The sequence below is a fragment of the Rhyacophila brunnea genome, unplaced genomic scaffold (assembly GCF_057557595.1).
Source record: "Rhyacophila brunnea isolate RB1 unplaced genomic scaffold, BYU_Rbru_1.0 scaffold_14, whole genome shotgun sequence".
Taxonomy (NCBI): Eukaryota; Metazoa; Arthropoda; class Insecta; order Trichoptera; family Rhyacophilidae; genus Rhyacophila; species Rhyacophila brunnea.
Genome location: NW_028232796.1, coordinates 4,868,513 through 4,886,331, shown reverse-complemented (window position 1 = coordinate 4,886,331; position 17,819 = coordinate 4,868,513). Strand labels below are relative to the sequence as shown.

The following is a 17,819-nucleotide window of genomic DNA, read 5'->3' as shown; positions in this document are numbered from 1 at the left end:
GTATAAATTTCGTGGATGTTCAGCAATTATTGACATCAACAAATGATCGAATTTCAAGATTAAATGTACCGAACAAAAAAAAAAGTTTTTAAGCTACAGTCTATGGCTGAATTGGCACATACAGAAATGAAATGCAGTTGGCGTATTGAATGGCTTGCAATTTTCTCGGAGGATAATGCTGTGAAGTGCATAATATAGAAGAATTTGCAATTCAGCTATTTTAAGCGTTGGTCCCAGTAGTTCTTTTTAAAGTTTCAATTTCAAATATTTAGGCTTTTATTCAACGTGATACTTGTTATAATATAGGTATGGTGTTGTCTTATACCACTACTGTACTAACTAGCAAGTGACCCAATGATTTTATGACCTATGACATTATAAAAACGGTGACAAGTGGAAAAACACGCTTTCGGCTTTATAATAGTTTTACGTTCGGGGTGCAATCTGGTATGGGGAAACTGGTTTAAGCTGGCTCGTTAGTGGCGCAAAGTTAAGGAAAGAGCCAAGCGAATCGTCCGGCGGTATTTATGCGGCGGGGTTAAGTGCTTCGCTGGGAGATTTATAAATGCGCCGACATTTAATGGCCGTTTAATTATTTCGTTGTCTTCGCTGCACGGCGAGTTGCACGCTCGCGCTGACACTGACTTTCCTCCAAAGAGATTTTTCGCCGCAGGGGAAACCTTCATTGAAGAGTTATTATAAGGATTTCTCAAGTCCTAGATAAATCTGCTACATAGCAAAAACTAAAAAAAACATTCCTACAGCCTTCACATACCTACATCGGAAAATTTATTTACTGCATTTCCACAAATAATTGTGATACGGCAAACCTTTTAGGTATAGTAAAATATTTTGTAATTCAATTGATGATACACAAGATTTAAGAAAATATAATTCGATCTTGAACACACATACAGTAAAAACAAAACAATAATTCGGTTAGTCGATGGTGTGCGTGCCGATGTTTACCACTACTAGTGCTACTATTAACCTAGCAGCCGATGTACTCGTAGCGCTGACGACAGTATACGTATTCGTACGCATACAATCCACGAACCGAATCACTGTTTTGTTTTTACTGTAATTTTGAGCGACCCAGAAACAGCGTTGAGTTGCCACTTCATAACTGCATTCCGGTGGTAATATATCCTAAAAATATATTTTTCACACATATTATCTATTTATTTATTTATTATTGATTGTATGAATCAGAGTATGGACCTAATAGGTTGAGCAAGTGGCTGACTTCCATTTCTCGTAAAAACGATTTCTGTTAATATAAACATATATGATATATGTTTGTATATGTGATATATGATCTTATTAGGGTCGGACATGGTCGGAATAAGAAGATTATATTAATACAAGTGAATATCATTTGATCTAATTTTATGCGAGATAATCATGTAGTATATCAATGTAGTAAAAAAGACAAAGTTATAAAACGTAAATACTCATAAATTAGAATTTGACAACATACTTGCACCTGGCGGGACTCGAACCTGCATACATCGAATTCTGGCCAATATACCATATCTAATCACGCGGAAATTATTTTACAACTATGCGTCATCTTAAATTTCTTTAATAATATTAGCGACTATATTTTGTGATTTTGAATCAAGATATTAACAAAAAGTAATTCTTGCCGACTCTTCTGTAGACTCATCCACTTCAATTCGTGACACTCAGTATGCGGGTACACAAAGCGCTTAACGTCAGCGGACAGCAGAGCCAGTCCAAAAAACAAAAAAAAATCTTTCTTAACTTTCTTCTGTAAGCACTACGGTGCATGGTTGCAGCATCAGTCCCGTGCGGCTCCGTCTCGGGACGGAATGAGCACTTAAAATCACTTCTTTCAGACACGTTTAAAGCGTCATAGAAAGCGGCCGTGCATATCCACGGCTGTGCATATATGACGGGTGGTGGTGGGAACTTTAACGGAAGTTCGTCAGGATCTTTCGTTAAATTTAAAAAAAAAAGTTCAATGATAAATTATTAGCAAGTACGTTCAAAGTAAATTTTGTAAAGATCGTCACGCCGTGTGGAAAAGGAAATAGGGATAAGTGGAAATTGATAAAAGGAATCAATCAGAGAATTTAAAAAATGAATAGGTATGTCATTATTATACATAATTTACTTTATTTCATGCGCAAAAAAAATGAAATGAATATGTTTATTGCAGCTAATTGGAGGCGCATTGTGCATAACTCAATATTCTTTTGGTCCTCTTGAAAAGTAATGATTTTAGACTAATCCTATTTTTATTTCGTACAAATATTTACTTCACGGTAACTTCGTTTTTGATACGTACGTTACAAGTTTCGTGTTTTACAAAATATGGGTTAGGTATAAAGTATTTATGAGGTGCTAACAGCTAGGTCAAGAAAACTTCCGATAAACTAATCCACAATGGCTTTTAATGCAGGTGGGCGAAGGGGACGAAGTATTTATTAGTTCGTGCGAAATCGTTTATGAAAGAGAGGACGCTTTTGAACTTGGCCAGGCGTTATTTATGTCGCGTTGTATTAGCTGGGCGTTCTTGGAGTCGTCGCGTACCTTCGATTTTGCGCCGAGTCTCTCCGTTAAGGGCTCTAGTCGTGAGAGACTGTCTCGACTCCTCACGGCATTAGGCTCGCGGGACAAAGTGTCGTAAATTTTAAAGGGAAACTTGCCAATTGCCACCCGATGGCACGCCTTGATTTTGCACCTACTTGTTATCTGTTGAGCTTTCTGAAGCTTTTTTCAGTAATGAAATTATGTACATAAGTAATATTTTATCATCCAATGTATCCTATTGTGAGAGAAACAAAATATAAGAATAATGCAACGTAGCATGGAAATGTATGCACATGTTGTGCATTACGCATATTGAATTTAGAAGCTAATTGTCAAAACTACACAGTATTGTCCGACAACAAGAAATCTGCGATAACAGGAAGTCGCTGTACTCGCATGTAGAAGACTTATAGTGACGTACCTGTCATGGCAGAAACGCGTTCTAGAGGCTTGTTCAAATTTAATAATGTATCGGATCTCTTTTTAGATGCTACTTATTTTCTTATTCGCAATAAAACAAAAACTTACTAATAATAATTTTAACATCACTCATGATTATTTTAGACATGTTTTTATTATACAAAGCTTCAAATTACGTAAATTGATAACGATAAAATTTATAAACGGATGTGTGAGTAGCTGCACTGAAAGGGATTGTTAGTTCACAGTTTTAACACGTGGACAAGAAGTTCTTGTTCGACAGCACATTGGCGTACTAATAGACGCAGCATCTGAAGAATAAAAGCACCTCGTAAATGATGATATACGTATTTACAGAATCTAGATCAACACGCATTATTTCGTAAGAGATGAATACTGATGAATGTAATTGAAAGATGAACTACATTGCAATAAGGATGTTTATTTCAAATACGCACACGTATTTTTACGGCATTGATGTCCTATTCTGCTAACATGGCCAATTAAATATTTTCTCATAAAATATACATTTTTAATTGTATGTATCAATTCTGCCTATATTATCATTATGCAAATTCACGCTCATGCCTTTAGCCTACTGTGCTAGCGTGTTCACGTAAATATTAAAATTTTTACGATGTCATAGTTTGTTCAAATAGTGTGTGAATGGTAGCAATGAGATATACAAATGTACCTACATATTTCAAAGAAAGACACTCGTGGATTCTATTTAAATTATTTTTCATTGAAGTCTGAATAAATTCACAAGAATTGGTAATTTGGAGTAGTACCCTTAAAAACGTACATACCTATTACAAATTTCGGATGTGTAGTGAAATATGGGCATGAGTAGGGATCCCGAGCTATTTTCGATACCTATAAATCCCGGGATTGGTAAACATAATCCCGAAGATTTCGGGATTGATTTTTTTTATCAATTTTTATGGAAAATAAAATAAAAACGAAAATATAACAGAGAAATTACTTTTAATAACAAATAACTAAATTAGAAATAAACTGACTTTGAATGAAGTTTGATTTATATACATATGTAAGTTGCCAATTCATTTTATTTTTTCACATAAATCAATAAAAATGAGAAAGATTGGAAAAAACAATGCTTCGCACTTTTAACAAAGTAATTCCACCATGATCTCATACGTTTTACGGCAGTTTCATATTTGGCTAACTAATTAGATTTATGAAGCGGAAAGGCCATACACCACGATTTGCTTTACTATTTTAAATCTCGCTAAGCCATTCATTAAGTCTTTACTATCAGAAACAGCAATCTCATATTAAATTCACATTATTATTTATATTACAATATTATTTACTCCATTAAACTTATGTATTTTCATGATTGAACGTACACAATATTAACAATAAAAATGTCTTAAATAGTATAAATTATACTAGATTTATTTTTGACCGATTTTATCAATGTTATTTGTAAATATAAAAAAGTTATATTAACTATGGAAAAATGCCAATCTCGGGACCAGTCCCGGGATTCCGGGATTGTCAAATTGTAATCTCGAAATCCCGGGATCAGAATTTTGGCTCGGGATTGGATTCCCTAGGCATGAGTAATGAGTCGGTAGCTTAGATACTTAGTAAAGATCTCGTTTGCAATGCGATGGATGTGAGTTCGAATCCTTTTTTATAAAATGTTTGTTTCTGATTGCTGTTGCAATTTATTTATATTCATTGATTAATTTATTGTCCGGGATGGGTCGTCGCAAGGTTAGCGCCATTTATTCCTTGTATCCACTTTAGAGGAATTACAATCCGCGGTATCAATGCCTTCGATACACGCAATTCCGTTCGCTTTTTCCAATAGAGCAAACGATTAGGCGCGAACCAGCGATCGATCTAATTCAAACCGATCGCCACTGATTCGTCTCCTATAATCTATTCATTCTATAATCTATTAATAAAGGTTTCTCTATTTTTCGAAGGGACCCCATGACTGAGGTTCATTTAACGACAATTTAATAATGGCTTGACAACCGAAATAACCAACGGCGAATAATCAAAACTGTAGAATTATATATAATTTTAGTATCCCTTTTATGTGTATTTACGCGGATCCAATATGGCATTCGTTCAGTCAGCAATCGCCCAATTGTCCTGCCGTTCAGATTGCTCCGCTAAATAATTGGTGGCACTAAATTGTCTTAGACCCATCATATATTGACGGTCCAATAATAAATAACTGCGTAAGTCTCAAGGTGTATATGTCATTTATTTGTTAGGGAGAAAAAGATTCAATGCAAATGATTAAGAACGAGTTGGACGTTACTGTCCGACAACAAGAAATCGGCGATAACATATATAACATATACGACTACAGTCGCTGTAGTCGCATATATAAGACTTCTCAGTGACGTACCTGTCATGGCGGCAACGAGTGCTAGAATGCAATAAACGAAAAGTTTACTAATTATAATTCTAACATTACTCCTGATTGTTTTAGACATATTTTTATTATAAAAAGCTTCAAATTACGTAAATTGACAGATCCGTACACCACGTCAACATAAAATCAAATGATAAATTTGGCGATTAACTGCGGTGGAAGGGATTGGTAGTCTACAGTTTTAACATGTGGACAAGAAGTTTTTGTTCGATAATAATAATAAATGTGAAGTTTCAATGCGAAAAATTAAATAAAAACAAGTTTGTATTATTTTATATAATAGTTCAGATTGATGAGGATTAAACGAACTAGTGACCACGTTGAATAAACGACTTCAAAGATACGTATGCGATTGTAAATTCGAAATAACTGTTTTCAACATTCTGTAAATGATGAGGTCTTGTTCTGAAATAATTCATTAATACTATTCCATGAAATAAAAAATATTGATATTTATTTATGCTTATTATAGTTTTCTGCGTCGAGAACAAGTCGAGTCATATTATTTAAATTATATACAGTTTCTACATATACTCCAATATTAGAAATAAAATGATTATATATAATATATATCTTCATACAAAACAGTTATATACACGTTTGAATTATAAATTTGTATGTGGTGATGTGAAAATTGCGCGTAACTCTTTTTTTGAAAATTATATTATGTTCCTTGTACAAGAAAACTGGACAGTGCTTACATTTTAAATCTTCCTGTTAAACGCAATAGTACCTACTTACAAAAGAACAAAATTAGATTCATCCATACCTGCATGAAACGCTCTTACACTCTTGTATTTATTATTAAAATAGTTTAATAAAAAAATATATTACGTAAATTCATGCACACCTTAAAATTAATTGTATCTTACTTATGCAGTATTTCAAATAGATTTTTAACAGTTTTAAATTTACTGATGGCCCCAAAGCAGAGCGACAAAATCAAACCGTTTTTAATATTTTTTTTTTTACAATAATCGACTTATGTAGTATGATATACTATATTTATACCACCTACAAATTAAAAGAATACAAATATGTAGGTATACTTGTTATATCTTTTTAGGGTAAATTGTCTGCAGCTGAACATCCAATCCAGACACGCTGTCGGTCGTTCACGGTTCTGCACTGTTGAAATGCAATTTTGTCTTTCACGTTCGATTATTATTTCTCGTCGTGGAAATAAGTCAGGACCCGCGTCTGCCATTCGCCACTTATCTCCTTCGCCCTCCTCTATTATATTATGTTTTCGTATTCCCTTTTGAATCCTATCCAGCACGGCTTGTTTGCCAAGTCAAATATTTTAAATAATAAATGTAGGTACTATGCATACATTCTATTCAATCTGTCATTAATTCAAGGTGCTTAAATTGTGTCAGCGTTTGATGCAATTTAGACTACGTAAGTATCTTATGCGTATTGTTATACGACGTGCTGGCTAACCGCACACCGGTTTCAGTATTAAACACTATCAATTTCCAAGTAACAATTACGATTGAAGGAAATTTACCATCTTTAATTTATTAACATTATATTACTCTTCCTCTCACCCCAATTTCTACATAAAATCAACAGTATCATTGTGCCATGCGTAACGGAGGTCGGCCACCATCAGAGCGATCTTATATTTGGCATATGCAACCCGGAACAGTTCAGTGGAGTTGCACTCGTACCAATCAGTACCAATAGTCCTCTGCTTACCGTTTATCTTTCATGGGATGACAAGTTGGGGTATGCTGTACCTACCTTTGTCCTCTCATAATGTGGCTGAGGTACTGTAGTTTTCTGGTTTTGATAATACGCAGAATTTCTCGGCCTATTCCAATTTGATTGACAACTTGCAACATTTGTCATCCAGTCCGTCCAATGAATATTTAGGATGCGTCTATACAGCCACATCCGGAAAGCTTCAACTCTCCGTGATGTCTCTTGGTTTAGCGTCCATATTTCCATACCATAGAAAACAATATAAATAAATTAAACTCAATGTCGATTTTTTATACCTAAGTACTTGTGATTCGAAAACGTTTCTTAACATATAATTTTACATGAAATGAATGTTAGGGACTTGCTCAGAGTTCCAAACACACATTGAAAAATAACGTCAATATGCCAGACCCGGAGTTCAAACCAGAGACTCACGACTTCATGAGCGTACACTTTCGCACTCTTCCATCGTGGGCGCTATATCCATCCCATCTTTATATGTAGTTACACTATCTATAGTATTTATAGTCGGAAGACAAAATATCATTATCCATTTATAACCTCTGTGCTCAATTAGTAAATATATAAGTTGGCTCTTCTGAAAAGAAGGTTGTGCATCACTATTGGATTACATATGTATTCTAGTATCCCACCGATTCCGCCTAACTCAGAATCGTGTAAATTTTGTGTTAGATCTCTATTTACATTCTATAGATAGGTACGTCATATTAATAATCCATATTTCCCGCTTTTTATCAGATTCATGTAGTAGGTTTGTTTTGTGTTATTATTCTACCCACAATCAATCCGTGACTTCTGTCAAGGACGCACATCAAGTAGGTTCTGGCATCGTTTGTTTTGCAAGGAATTTAATGCGAGCCAGCTGGAGTTATGCGGATTCGCACTCTTGTGTCGAGGTTTATCGGAAAAACCGCGTAGCACGATATATACGGACGGATTATGTGCCCATCAATTATTATCGGTTCGCATTGAAATCTTATCCCGTGCCGGCGCATGCGCGTGGTCTCACACGTTGTTAGTGTTTGAATTTGTAATGGTGATGGAAAGAACGATCAAAAATCAATTTAGCGTTAGTTTTGTTGTTAAGTAATTTTGTCGTATGAGTACGTTTTGTTCTTTGTATTATAATAATGTTGCATAATGGGTTAATAATGTAATGTCGTTTTTCTTAGTGTTTAAAATGTTATCAGACTGATGCTCCCATCCCGTAGCACATTTCGTACATTTAACCGAACATTGTCAGTTAGCAAAATCTGCCGAAATCGCCATAAAACAATGATGTTACCTCGCGTTGAACTGCACTGCATCGACATCTGCATACTCAATATACGTTTTTATCATCTTCTACATGCCTACATTTTTCGACTGTCATGTCAAAATCACGTTTTTTTGTTTTTAGCGGTTGGCACTATGTATTTTTTATAAGAATGTTGTCTATTATCTATGGTCTGCAGGTTGGGTTTTGTTTAAAATATTATCTATGGATGGTCATGTCGTAAATAATTGTATCACACGCCCACATAAAAACTGTTAAAATCAATTAAAATTAGCATGAATAATTAATATTAATTCAAATTATTAATACATTATACTTGGCACTCTTCATCAGTGTCATTCTGCAGAATTTACAGAGATGGTTCAAAATATTCTGCAAAATGACGAAACCATACACTAAATTTGTCGCCGCGACAGCGTAACAGTAGGCGACGTGTAGGTGACATGCACCTCAATTTGATTCGCGCTTTAGAGTTGTCATCTCAACTTTTCTTCAAATCAATCTTCAGATCTCAATATTAATTCAAACATACGCTAACGATAATAACAGTTGAAAATATTTCATTGAAGTGGACGAACCCGGTCCTGATTAATGTTACATTATTTATTTATTTAAGAAAACAAAACATTGTTTACATAACAAATCAAGATTCAGGACGTTCACAACATGAGATTTACATTATAACAAAAATATTATTCTCACAAAAGAGAAGAAAAAAAAAATCATACTTAAACAATTTTATAAAATAAAATAAAGTTTCGGAAACAAAATTCAAAGTAGAGCATTGAAAATGTCTATGTCTTCAGTGTTATGTGGAATAAGTACCTACTGCATATTATTGTGTTCTGTCCACGATGGAGTAGGTAACGTGTCGGCTTGTAATGTCGTGAGTTCTGGGCTCGAATCTCAGATCTGGAAAATTCACATGTTGTTTATCAATGTGTGTTTTGACCCAAAGTAATAGAGTAATAGAGCAAGTGCGTAACATCTATTTATAGTCAAAACATAAGATCTTCTTAGGATCGGGCGAATTTGCAATGTGAAACTAGAGGTATTGTTTTTAAACCATGTAGGTATTGTGGTGTTAACGAAATAATTTAATTTGTTTATTTAGACTTAGATGTGTATAAACAGGTTCATTTACTAAGATCCATTAATTCTTCAGATGTCAGTGTTATACACCATTAAAAAAAATCTAATATTATGTCAATTACAATTAAACTTTCAGGAAATGAATTCAATATAATTAATCAATTTGTGAATATTTTTGTTGCATTTTGTAATATTTAGTTGCGTGCAGTTGTGACTTTCACATTGCTTCCCCTGTGCGCGCCATTCGTAAGTGTAGGGTTACCAACTGGCCGTTGATGGCTGACGTCAAGTGAAAACGAGCGTCGTGCATGTAATTTAGAATCAATTGCCAGAGAATTGTGTATAGCTCATTTGCAGCAGAATTACAATTACTCTGAGCTAATATTTGTTTCCCAGCACTCTGTTCTGTGTCCGATGTAATCGATTGCAGGATAGTGAAATCCATTTCTATTTGACCTTGTAAATCTGAATGTACAATGAACAAACACTTGAGTGGTGGAATACAACATTTTTTCCACATTTGTGGGGTTGCTAACAAAAGTTAGTAAATCTCGAAATCATGTTTTATTGTAAAACATTGTTTTATTATTTAATGATTAAATATTTCTGCGCGGCAAAGTTTTAACTAAACGCCATTTAATCTATCATAGAAACGCAGTTTACATTTAAATGCACTACTTAAAGCTTTTACTGCATTCGTTTTTGAGGTGTCACTGTGTGATTTTTACCTCGACATTTCAGGCTAGTTTCATGTACCATTCACAAGAGATCGGATAATATAGGTACATACTTACCTACTTATAATAAATTCGCATGTAGAAAACAGTCATTGATTTGTGACCGTAGATAACTTGCGCGTGGAATTAAGCTTGTTTGGAAATTATTATGTTTGTGCTATTGCTCGCAGTGCACACTTTACATATCACTGAGCTTTGGTATTCACATTCAAGTTTATTTATTTGCATAAAGTGAACTGTACAAATTCAAGACGTTCACAACGTGACATGAAAAATATAGAGAGACTTAAAAATCAAAACATTAAGTATTAAAAAACAAAGACATATATGCAATATTAGTAAAAGAGTAAATACAAAAATTAAGTACCTACCTATATGGCAATTCGCCGAATGAGTTAAGTACCTATACTCTATTGAATTGATAAAACAAAGCCCACCTAAACTCATTCTCACGTAGGTGGCATAAGTATATCAATATCCGAAGCGATTTGGTTAAATACGGTTATTGCCCGCCCAATTGGCATTACCAATGGCAGGTTAGGTTTGCACCTTGGGAAAACAAACAACTGATGTTCCTGATTTCTAAGAGAGAGAACACTGAATCACTACTACCAATAACGGCAGAGTTCGCATTTACAGCGTATAAATCGGGAAATAATCGTTTAAAATCAAATATCTAAATACCATACTAACAAGAACACAAAACACTTTTAGTGGTACTTAATTCCAAATGCTAGTGTGTAATAATTTATTTCAATTAGCACCTGTAGCGTTTTTGCTGTGGTGTTTTGATATTTTCTTTAAGTCAAATGACTTCCTCATATTATAATCGGCCCCATAAAACATCTGATAAATAAGGATTGATTTACTGAGCATAAATTTTATCGCATTATCCGCTAAAGCACTTAAATTTTCACAGTGTCTAACTTCTGTTATAGTCATATGGATATTTTATGCCCTATAACAATTGTTTAGTTTTTTTATTTTATTTTAATACATAATCAAAATTGACATTTTTATTTCGAATTAATACTTTGAATAATGGTGAAACATTAACATCAGTATGTCGTGCATTTAGGGATTCCGGGTTCATGTCAGGTATTGACGTAAATTTGACATGGTAGCGGGGTATAATACCAAGGACAAATACGGAGTCTCACAAGATGAAGATAATCATTTCTCGCCCGAAACAGTTTGAGTTTTATCCATTTTCACGTTAACCACGTATATAGAATTTATCATAGTATGTGCCAAAGTAGGTACTTGCTTGAGTCCTTGAGTGCATGCCATCACTTTAGTCACAATAATCGATCCTTGTCTCATAGAATGTAGAATGTATTTGGAGTTTGTAGGGTTTAAACTACTTGCTTTGTTTTTTCCATGACTCCACTTCCATGAATGTGTCCGGCCGGATTAATATCTACTTAAATTATATTCAATCAAGTAATATTTAATTATTTGCTGTCATGTAAAATTTTTAGTCTTAAAATAGTTTGTTACTCAACATAATTAAGGGGCAGTTTCCCTATAGCAACATGACGCAGCCGATTCGTGAGAAAAAATAAAAGGGGGCCTCCGAAAAGTTAAAACCTGCCCATCGGTTATTAAATTATATTTAAATTTGAAAAAAGGTTCACATTTCTCACAAACTGAGTAGAAAATAGGCTTTGCCCAAAGCATAACAAAATGCCTGATTAAAAAAGTAGGAGTTCTAATAGCTCCGATTGGAAGTAAAAATAGGTAAATTAAGTAGGTAGATACCTATGTACAGTGAACAAAACAAAAAGCGCCCCCTATGTAAATTTGTATCTTTGATATAGATTTCTTTTCAATAAACTTGTAGGTATTTAGGTAGTTAATACGAATGCAGCTATAAATATTTATCAATTAACAGAGATAATAACGATTTAAAATTGTTTGAATGCATTGATTTATTTGGAAAATTTAAATTAGATTGTTCATTTTTAATTATCGGGGGGAAACAAATCAGTCAAAATATATGCTTTACTAAGTAATAAGTACAAAGAATTAAGATGAATTACCATTTTGAGCTTGAACACCTACAATGTAGGTACAGGTTTGCTCAATTTATATCCAGGATCCAAAACACACTTGAATTCCACTAGGCCGCGAGTAACCACTCTGCGAACGACTCTCCAGGAAGTAAAATTGCTAGCCTCTGATCTAAGGTAGGCGCCCTAAGAGTCGAATTCTTATTTTTTTGGAGATTGTTTTAATTTATCGATTTCCGCTGTCATTTTAGATAGGTAACCTTCCTGAATGATTAATATTCTACGAATACGCACGATTTTTTGGAATTATATTTTTGGCTTTTGAAAAGTGACCTTAACGGTAGGTTATATCGGAAACCTATTTTATGTTCTGTAAAAATAAGCAAATAAAGTTTACTGTTATACTTACCACTTACTCCACAAGTTTTAATCAAAATTAGTACCGGTTTCATTGACTTTAGATGGACGGTAAAATAGGCGACACTGGTTAGGATATTAACTTATCAAAACCAATGACATTATTAATGGACAACGCACTCAATACAGTAGCTAGCAATTAAATTCACGCACAGCGACATTCGCACATGTATAGGTAGACGTCATGCAATTTCCATTATGCGATATCACGCATCGGGAATTTATAGCAATATCACCTTTATTGTAATGGCGTTAGAATAGTGTTTCTAGTGTCAATGTTCATTTGAGCGAACCCGTTCGAACCGAACCGTTCGGCAGACCCGAGTAAAAGCATCGGGAATTTATAGCAATATCACCTTTATTGTAATGGCGTTAGAACAGATTATGCCATTCGGCAGACCCGACAAAAAAGTGAGTGTCATTTTTATTCCCAGATGATTCGTCCATATTAATGTCATTGATCAAAACACATCCATTTAAAATTCTCTACAGAAAATAGTTTTATTTTTATTGTTCAATGTTTTTTCTTCAATAATTATTGACTGTGAAAATCAAGTGTATTTAATTCTAGAGTTACATAACGACTTTCACCGATTATGAATTAAAAAAGGGAAAGCATTTTCTGAATAGGTAGATTGGTAGATACTTAGTACTTACTAGTTACTACCCTATTACGTTAATCGAAATTATATCTGTGTTCGTCGTCATATGTAATAAAATTTTTACTACATCGTCTTGAATTTTACTGTTTTAAAATACACAAAATCATGTTTTGAAGTATGAAAACTCTCCACCCTTCTCGGTCCTCTGCTTTTCTCAGAACAGAGGAAGAACTGTCTCCAGTACATTGATATACTACTAGATGAGGAGTTCCCATACAAGTGTCATTTTAAAAATGTACCACAAAAGAAGATATTACTTATATCGTCTAATAATATTTCCTTGTAGGTATAATGCGTTAAGACCGTTAACATGGATTCCCGAATTTCACCCGTATTGCCCTGGCTGTAAAACTAAATTTGCGTTCTTGGAATAGTGTCCCTAAGGGTATCTGCAACCCAAAGCTTGCAAGCTACCAAAAATTCATGTCTGAGCGGACAGAGCAAGTCGTCATGCGCTGACTATTAGTTAGAGTAAGATGCAAGCTAGATCGGGCTTACTCATAATTATTGCCAGGTCGTTTACGAGACAAATATTGTGAGCGTATATCGAGTTAAGTCCGCTGATATTAAAACAGTAAGTTTTAACACTGGCCGAGTCGCTGAAAATCGGGCGTCATTTTAAGAAGCATAATTATGATTCATCCAGTAGTATATCAATGCTCCAGTAAAATCATTCAGTTGGTCACTCAAATGCGTATCCGGTCTTCATCTGCTTTGTCCTTTCTAACCTGCCTGTATATATGTTATTTTTCATGCAACATAATAAGAGATCATACCGTTATATATGCGTCATTTACCGTTTTCAATGAAAAATACTTTTTAACGATTATCGTTTAGCATAATATCCAAGTGACTCAAATAAGGTACCATAAATAAGTCCATTATTTTTTTATTTTTTTTATTTATTTATTTGAAAAAGATACGTTGAGTACATAACAAATTATTAATTCAGGACGTTCACAATATGACATTTAGAATAAAAATTACAAGTAATCAGTTCGGAAAATCAGAAAAAACAAAGTGGAGGAAAAAAAGAAAGCAAAAATAGTTTTATACAAAAGGAATAAAATTAAAAAAAACAACAATGATTCAAAAAGTACAAATTAAACAATAAAATAGAATTTAAAAAACAATATATAATGGATCGCCAAAAATATCTACATCTCTAGGGAGTGCATTTAACAACCGCACAGCCCTCGCTATTGGTGCCTGGTGAGCCTGACATGAGGAAACAGCTTTCACCCAAGGTCATGGCTGCGACCACGCATGTAATTGACGGGTGCGTAAAAATTTAAATTTTCTAGAATATCGGGATTGAAAATGATACCACGTGAGAGCAGGGAAAAATGCTTTAAGAGCAGAAGTGACCTACGAGCTACAATAGAATGAAAGGGATTATTACGTGTCTATTTTAAATAACCGCGAAAACAGCTGGTGACAATAATATTACAATATTATAGATGCAGCTCATTGACCAAGTTTTTTTAATGTCGATGATATCAGATTAGGATTGTGTGGTGTAATTAAATAAAATAAATATCTGTTATATACCTATTAGGTATATTTTGTATCAGTTGACGATGTCAGATTGAAGCGGAAGAAATCGATCCTGAGTAGGTGTTATTAAATTATGTGGAATAAGTACCTACAGCATATTATGTTTTATTTATATTGATGGCCGAGCGGATTACGCGCCAGTTTATAATATCGTGGGTCCCAGGTTCGAATCCTGGGTCTGGCAAATACACATATTGTTTTTCAATTTCAATTTGGAGTCGGTTATGGATCTAATAAATTTGGCAAGTGGCTGACATTAGTTTCTCGTTAAAACAAAAATGTGTTTGTACAAACCACCACTCTATGGAAGCCCATAATATGATCCTATTACGATCGGACATAGTCAAAAAATTATATTTTATTTTAATTAATGTAAGTAAAATAAATTATTACGATAAATTATTACCTATATATTTCATGGGGTGGTCTCATTCTCTTTGTTAAATATGATATTCCAAGTACACAGTATTCTTTTGCGTTGATTTTCGTTTATATTCACAACGGCATGGCCCCCACATCCTGAAGCGGGCCCCCAGGCTAGGATATTTGGCGGGCCCCCTCACCTATCGCTAAGGATAAAGGCACTGTGATGCTTTACAGTAGAGTTTTCCAAATGGTATTCGCGGTAAAATTAATGTGTATATTTAGTGTTTTTTTGTATCTTTTAATATATCCATTTGAATTGTGGAGTTGTCGAGTATCGATACGTAATCAAAAATTGTATCGTACAAGCACCTAAATTTAAATAATAACATTACCGAAAGAAAATACAGACTTATTTTTTTACTATGAGAGAAAATTTGTGATGTGTGTTTATCTCACTTATCTGGTCGAGTCGCCACGCCGGGCCCCTCCTGAGTCCGGGCCCCCAGGCTAGAGCCCTGTCAACCCCCCCTTGTGGGAGCCATGCACAACGGCACAATTCGTCACTGACGTATGTAGTACCTATTTACTATGTTGTACTAGTATCAGTGACTTGCCCGGCACTTCTGTGTATTTGATTTATCCTGCTCAACATTAGGCCATTCATGGGCCTGTAATAAGCGCAATTTATTATGAAACTAGAGCCGTTTTAACGATTATTGTTTGGATTTACTCGCTTTGAGTGCTAAATTATACTCTCGTTCGCTTTATAGCCGTTATTCAACTTTGAAATAATAAGTGTTGTCCTGTAATGTCTGTAATTGGTGTTATTATCCGGCTGTTTGCACTCTTTTAGAACGAGGTGTGTAAGTGTGGCCCAAAGTAAGAGCGGCGAATTTTATTATTTGCCAAGCAAAATAATCATCAATTATATCGATAGTTGAAAAACCGGATTATAAATATTTATTTATCTTCAGCCTTCTATGTGTATCTATTGAAAGTAGTTTTGTTTTATTACAATTATTTTTATTTATGCTAGTTACTTTGATCGTAAAATTATGCTAGAATGCAACGTAATCGCGTTTATGTAAACCTAATCGTTGACGTATTTTTTCATTACTTATATTATACTACAACTAGATACGAGGGTGGGTCAATAATTCCTTAGAAAAAAGCATTAAAACAGTTTTTTTTTTTTTTTTTTATTTCTCAACATAATCTCCTTGGAGCTCAATACACTTGATTAGACGTTACTCATTTTTTTTTAAACCGTCAGAAAAATAAGTTTTCGGAAGGTCCTCAAAATAAGCATTTGTCCGATCGATGACTTCTTCATTTGAAAAAAAACGTTGTCCACTTAGCCATTTTTTTAAGTTTGGGAAAAGGAAAACGTCACTGGGGGCTAAATCTGGCGAATACGGTGGGTGGTCGACCAATTCGAACTTCAATTCTTCAATTTTAGCCATTGATCGTAAACATGTGTGAACACGGGCATTGTCCTGATGAAAGAGGATTTTTTTCCTGTTTAAATGAGGCCGTTTTTCTTCAATTTTGTTTTTTAGCTGGTCCAATAAAGATGCATAATAATCCCCTGTTATTGTTTTTCCTTTTTCCAAATAGTCAACGAAAATAATTCCACGTGCATCCCAAAATACAGTAGCCATAACCTTACCAGCTGATTTTACGGTTTTTGCCTTCTTTGGACATGGTTTGCCTTCCGCAATCCACTGCTTTGACTGTTCTTTCGTCTCGGGAGTATAGTGGTGTATCCATGTTTCATCTACAGTCACAAAGCGACGAAAAAATTCATCCGGATTGCGTTGCATGAGCGACAACAGGGCTTTAGAGGCCACCACCCTATTGCGTTTATTGTCGACTGTGAGCAAACGCGGCACCCATCTTCCAGAATTTTTTTTCATGCCCAATTTGTCATGTAAAATAGAAATGACGCTACCTTTTGAGATCCCTGTAACCTCAATTATCTCACTCAACTTTAATCTTCGGTCACTTAACACCATATCGTGGATTTTATTGATCATTTCTGGTGTAGTCACCTCTACAGGACGTCCTGAGCGTGGTTCATCCTTTGTTGATGTACGACCACGTTTAAATTCATTTAACCAGTTATAAATAGTTGCAAGTGAAGGAGCAGATGTGCCGTGAACTAAATCCAACTCATTTTTTATTTCCTTTGCTGTTAACCCTTTTATATTAAAATGTTTAATAACAGCTCTAAACTCAATTTTCTCCATTTTTGTAAACAAGCAATTTTTTTTTTTAAATGTACGAGAAACACACAACAACCCGACCAATCTGATTGAAACTTCGCAGCATACTGAATCGGTAGTGCCGCTGCATGAAAACAAACCGCTTACAGTACTAGTCGCGCCACCTGTCGGCTTTTCTAAGGACTTATTGACCCACCCTCGTACCTACTTGATTTTCACTGTTTTTGAGATAGCTATTGAATATGATTCTACGTTTCATTCTCTACAAAATGATATAACTAGGTAAGTCAGAAGTTAATGGGAACTGTTTTAATTTTGTATTTGAAAATATTTGATTACTTTAAAA

At 34.4% G+C, this 17,819-nt stretch overlaps 1 protein-coding gene across 1 annotated transcript in view; it reads left to right on the top strand.

The window, feature by feature from the left end:
• Nucleotides 1-17,819, top strand: part of LOC147075544 (lysine-specific histone demethylase 1A-like) — a 650,508-nt gene that overhangs the window by 72,920 nt on the left and 559,769 nt on the right. The window lies entirely within an intron of this gene.